At 34.3% G+C, this 6,564-nt stretch overlaps 1 pseudogene; it reads left to right on the top strand.

Moving 5' to 3' along the window:
• The first annotated feature begins 488 nt into the window (after positions 1-488).
• LOC120121926 lies at positions 489-4,160 on the top strand (annotated as a pseudogene).
• The last annotated feature ends 2,404 nt before the right edge of the window (positions 4,161-6,564 follow it).

The raw sequence follows: 6,564 nt of genomic DNA on the forward strand, positions 1-6,564 counted from the left end.
CTTCGCTTCGTGCTTCTCCTCCTCTCTCCCAACCGTGACAAACCAATGTTGACAAGGCCATGGTTGGAGACTAGTAGATACTGGTTGAAATATTGAGGTACCGAGAGACCCAGGAAGAGACAAAATCCCAGTATAAACTTAGTCCTGAAACTATTCAGGTTGCAAAACTGAAGGGGACCAAGTCCAGCTGAAGTTTCTCAAGCATGGTATCTCAACAATTAAGTTCATTTATAATGTAATTGCTGCTCAAACATAATCAATACATATCGAAAAAATCAAGGATGGATCGAGAGGGTGACTTGAGGTGGTCGTTCCCTCAAAAATTTCAATTTTTTATTTTAATAATATATATTTATCCCTCAACTTTTATAAATTTATCATACCCTAAATTTTTATAAGTTCGCATCCCTTGAACTATTATTTAAAGTTCCATTTTCCTTGAACTACTCTTAACTAATATATGTAGCTATGCATACTTGGATATGAATATGGATCGAAGGGATGTTAGAGATGCGATTGTACCCTTGTAAATTTTAAATTCTTATGTTGTTTAAGTATTTTTTTTTATATTTTATACAGACAGTCTAATTTTTCACCTCTAACATTTAGTAATTTCATAGTCAGTGTGTTTACCCAAGAAATGAAAGGGATACATTTTTTTTTTTTTAAAAGTTATAAACGATGAAAGGGATACATACCAACATAGGCAAAGAGGACACAATGGTATTGAAGCTAGAACAGCCCCGAATTTTCCTGCCCATAAATTATGACAATATCATATCAATCTCTATGAAATAAGAAGCCAATGACACTTTTAAGTCCTATTTTCAGCTATTGGTCAAAGATTTACAAAGATAGATAACAAATTTCAATGGCTACAAAGCTAAGAAATAAAGAAACAAAGCTTACAAAAGTTAAGTAAAAACAAATAAAGTAATAAAGTGTCTTAGAGTAAATACTAAGTTGTATTATTATGAAAAGAAAGAACCATTTGAATAACTCCTCTAAATTTAACGGTCTAGATTAAATTATATCAACGATTCAGATTGAATTAAAATCGATGTTTTAAATATTATCTCTTTAATTTAAGTATTTATCTTCTTAATAGTCTCATCCTTCTAGAATCTATCCAGAAACAGGTCATATCTTGTAGTTTTGGACAAACTCAATATTTTATATAACTCTTCTACAGATATCGGACACATGTCTTGGTTTAAACTCCTCGAGTCTTACAAATTGCTTCCACCGAATCTTGTAACACTTCCGTCGCTTTTCTTAACTATACTCGGATTTAATCTTTCACGAAAATAACATTTTCCGATAACTTTATCAAAAGCTTGTCTTGTAAAATCTCTTTTGTAGAATTCTGCGCATCAGTCTCGAATATCGTGCAGTGCCTAAATAAAGCCTTCCATGTAAGCTTGAACGACACCGTGTTAGCTGGATTACTAGTTTACATACTACTATCGTTAGGGTTGTGCAAAATTACCCGATCCGGTTGACTCGACCCGTCGACTCGGATCTAAAAAAATTGGGTAATTCTCTAAAAAAATTACACGGCCGGGTCGGGTACCCGGCCCGACATTTCCCGGGTCGGGCCCGGGTCACAAAATCTAGTTTTTCCGGGTACCCGGTTACCCGAGTACCTGGTTAGTTTTTATTTTTTTTTATTTTATATATATAATTATATAAAATATAATGAATTATTTATATTTTGGATTATTATATTTTGTATTTTGAACTTTTAAATTTTATGTTCGGATATTAAAGTATGTAATTCGAAGTTTCGAACATTTAAATTTGTGTATATATTTTTAAATTAATAATTTAAAAATAAAAAATTAAAAATCAAGTATCGGGTATCCGATTACCGGGTACCCACAAAATTCGGATACTCGATTATCGGATACCCGTAACATCCAGGTCAGGACACGGGCCGAGAAATTGTCGACCCGGAAGTTTCGAGTACCCGAAAATCCGGGACCGCCTTCCGAAATCCCAAAATCCCAAAAAAGAAAAAAAAAAAGTGAAATTGGCTATCCCTGGTTGTTTTTCCTAGAAAAAAAAAAAGAACAGAAAGAAAGAATCGAATTTCTCAGAAATCAAACAGACCACAAAAATAATCGATTATTGTAGGAAATGCAGCTTAGGACATTTACGACCTCAAGGCACAGTGCTGCTGAAGCGTCCTTGGCTCATTAAACCGTTGAACTTGGGAGCACTCTCTTCTATTCCTTCTGAATACTCCAACCAGTCTTGGGGTGGCCTTCCTCGCTTCTTCTCTGAAACTCTTCCTTCTTCCAAAGTAATCTCTTCTCTTTATCAACATATTTATATCTTAACCACAAGTTGCAATCTTTTATCCAATTGTTTACAAATTTATAAATGCAGGGAGGTGCCATTCTCGTTCAGGGAGGTGAATTCTGGCACATGACTAAAGTTTTAAGATTAAAAACTGACGACAGGAACTGTTTTTTATCATAAGACAATTCCATTTTTCATCCAAATTTTTTAATGCTGTTGTATAATTATATGAAGAATAGAGCTCTTCAGTGGGAGAGGAGGTCTAGTAGAAGGGTTCATAGAAAACATTGACCGTACACCTATTAGTTTTGTGGCTTTGGAAGATCCAAAGCTTGTTCTTCCACAGACCCCACAATGGAATATATTTTCTGCTTTTAGTAAGTTTTCGAGTTAAAAGAAAATAATTGCAGTTGCAAATTTGTTTTGTTTGCTAAATTGTGTTCTTGTTTAGGTTCACTCAAGGGTGGTCGAGCTGGCTGGCTTGTTGAGAAGTGTACTGTATGTCACTATATCTCATGGAACTACAAGCATTTCTACCTATATATATCTTGTTATTTTGGTTATGTTACTTTTGTTACTATAATGTTTTGTTTTTCAACATTCTAGGAACTGGGAGCTACTAGTGTAACACCTTTGCTCACTGAACGTTCTTCTATCATCTCTGACAATCGGGTGGAGAGATTGCAGCGTGTCATTTTAGCTGCAGCTAAACAGTGTACGTTTGATTTTACTTATGTTTATGACATATTTTCTGTTAATTTTACATTTTAAATTTGTTTTGTTATATCACGGTGTTATGTGTTTTTCTTGGCTTTCATTCGATATTAGTTTATTTTTATTTTTTTTGGTTTTCCGTTGTTTTTTCAAGCTATTCAATTAATATTCTTGTGAATGTTGATGTTCTCTATCTTGTATGAATTGTGATTTCCTCTTTTAGGCCAACGTTGCATGAAATGAAATTGAATCATCCCATGAAGATGAATAAGCTTATACCTCTTGTGAGTTTTTCTTCCATTTTAATGCTTAAGTGGCTATCAAATTTTATAGTTACTTCTTCCGCAAGGTTATATCGTTTCTGATGCTGGTATGCAGATTTTCAACGTATAATATTATTGGGAAACACCACAATGTCATGAGGAATTACTGATCTTACTTTTTTTTCTTCTAGTTATCCACTTGCAGTTCTTAAAAATAGCTCTTTTAACATATATGCTTACATTGTTGTTTTCAGTAAGTGTAATGTGTTTTTCCTTCCTCGTATTTATTGCACTTAAAACTAGTTTTTCCCCTTCTTTTGCTTAATAGGTTGCCAAGTCAAAACAGTCTTTTATAGCCATTGCAGAAGCTACTCCACTTGTTAGTGCATTGACTTCAACAACGAACCTAGTGGACTGATAATAGTTGGACCAGAAGGGGGTTAGTAATTTAGCGTTCACTTTAAATTAGTCCTATACTTCTGCTGCATTTGCAGGTCCGAATGTCTTATATGGGAGGAAGCTAGCATTCTAATTGATTCTCTGTGTAAATACAACAAATAGAAAACAACGTTGTACTTTTTGATATCTACTATTTAGATTGGAGGTGCTATGAAATGATCAAATGGTTGAGATAACATTGGCACCCATAATTGTGGGTCTCTGTTTTCTGCTTGCTTTGGTAAGTGGAAAGACAATTAATATGACTGTGATTCTGGTGCTTCAGACTTTACAGAGAAAGGGTGAATTTGATTACAAAAGCAGGTGCTATAGCTGTCGGTCTTGGACCTCATCGTTTGCGTGTTGAAACTGCAACTATCTATAGCTATTTTAGCGACTCCTACTCTATGGTCCGACTCTCAGAAAATCACCAATTCCTAGCACTCAGACGGTAGTTTTTTTTTTTTTTTTTGTGTGTGTGTCTCAGATTGGTGCATGCAAGTTCTATATCATCTCGGAGACCTTAGTGTCTAATTATTATGTTGCAGATACGACTGGTGTACAAGGGTATGGAATTTCCCTTTGTTAATGTGGATGAATGCATCAAATTATTGCATACTGTCTGGTAGAGGTAAAAGAGGAAGAGTACTTGATTCATGTTTGCAGAGATGTGAAATAAGTTGGTATTTTCATTTCTCTTCCATTCCTTGCTAATCAAGCATATTTATTCTAGAGCTAACGTTCCTTTCTTTTTTTCACTATCATTGAAAGGGAATGAGTGCTGTACATTTCATTTAAACTTAACTGTATTCTTTGTGATGGTTGATTAGTCTTGTACCTTTTTAATATAAATTGTTGTTTGTGTATCTGTGTGTGAATATAGAGAAGCCAACTCCATTTAAGGAACGTACCGATTTGATCCAATATAACTCATTGCATCAGTTTTCAATGTCCATATTATACATCAATTGCAATTCACTAATGATGCACCATCAGATTCCTCTTAACGGCACGGCATCTGCTTTGTGGACACATCAAATCTGCCATAGCATCAATTACATCTTCCTCGAAGGAACAAGGTCTGTCCTCGTCAATCCTCCCAATCTTTCCAATCCCAACACTATAGCTTCTCGTTCCCATGACCCTGCTAGCTGATGATCCCATGGTTCTCTGATTCACACCTGATTGTTGTTGTTGTTGTTGCTGTTGCGTCTTCTGCTCTACTTTGTGGTCTACACCATGCTTAGATGCCGAACGTAAAAGTTGTCTAAACTCTTCACCATCATTTGCCGTGGACGAACCGACACTAAAGCTCTTAGGCAAGCGTGAAGGTTCAGGTAGAGTATGGCAAATTACCTTTCCACCATAACCAGTCCTGCCGGCGCATTCGACCATACTCTTGATGTAGAAGTCTCTTGCTTGGGTTAGAAGTCTGATGGGTAAACATACTACTTTGATTAAAATGTGGTGCTTTTTTGTTCTGCAAGCTGTGCTTCTCATTTCTTTAATTGGTCGAAGCCGGATAAGTTTTAAATTGTTGGGGGGGGGGTGAGAAGAGAGAATCTAATCAGAAAACAAAGATTGTATTGGATATGAAGAAATCGGTAGTAGTGTTGAGGCAATTAAGAGAGAAAAGGAGGGTTTATATGAAGGCGTTGTTGGGGAATTTGATCATAAGGTGGACATGTTTCTTGGAAGTAAGTTGTGTATTTGAAATGGTAAAGAACATGTTTTAAACTATTTGAAATCATCAAATGTCAACTACCACCGCAATACAGAAAGGTATTGATGGCGATTTGTGAAGAAAAGTAGGCCAAAACGGAAACACTGGCCAACTAATGGTAAAACGAAGAGGAAAACTGAGTGATATATATATTCACGTTTGAATTCGTCTTCTTGATCGACAGGAGAACAAGTAAAATGAGAAAGCGATGAATTTGAAGTCACAAGGCACAATAATTTTCTTCCTTTGACAAAATCTGTGTTTTCATCCGGTTATGCAGATATTATTCGATTCAATTTTTGGATATCCAAAATTTTGGATAATTAATAATATTGCGATCCGTAATGTTTTTAGAATGAGTTATCCAAATTTTGGATATTTAGGGTGTATAATTTTTGGATATCCAAATTTTTTCTGCACATCCCACATATTATGTATATTATATTATTTTAGAATGAATTATCTATTTATTCTGTTTTCACGACCAAACTAGTATTGATTTTAGTTATACCAAATGTTTACTTTCATAGCCTGCAATGTAATGATGTGTGTAATAACCATTTTTTTAAAACAATTAAATATTATTTAAAAAATAATTATGAATTTTATTTTGATAAATTGGTGATTTTTGAATTAATTTGAATTAAATTGAAAGGAGTCGTCATCGACTTTTGGGTTAGGTAGGTCGAATACCTAAAAACGTCTTTTAAAACAATTTTAAGAAAAAATCGTTTTTTAAGGAAAAATTTGGCTTGCGTTACCAAAAATTCATTTAAATGGATTCTGGAGTCGGTTACGCGTGGGGAAGGGTTAGCACCCCCTCTTACAACGCCCAAAATTGGTACTGTGTCGCTTACACATTGTCGTAAATGGTGGTGAAACTTATAAATCGAATATAAAGTTAAATTACGATCCATTTATTGAAATGTAATTAATTTACTTTGAGTTAATTATTTACAGAAAATCCTTTTACACAATAAGAAATATTAAAATTTGCAATCCTCTGTCGGAAAAGCTATTTCAACTATTTCTCATTTGTTAAAGAATATTCAATCTTCGAGTAATGCATATCGAAATAAAAATGAATATTGACAATAGCACAAAAATAAAATAAATTAATAA

Source organism: Hibiscus syriacus, unplaced genomic scaffold, assembly GCF_006381635.1.
Source record: "Hibiscus syriacus cultivar Baekdansim isolate YM2019G1 unplaced genomic scaffold, ASM638163v2 tig00110383_pilon, whole genome shotgun sequence".
NCBI lineage: Eukaryota > Viridiplantae > Streptophyta > Magnoliopsida > Malvales > Malvaceae > Hibiscus > Hibiscus syriacus.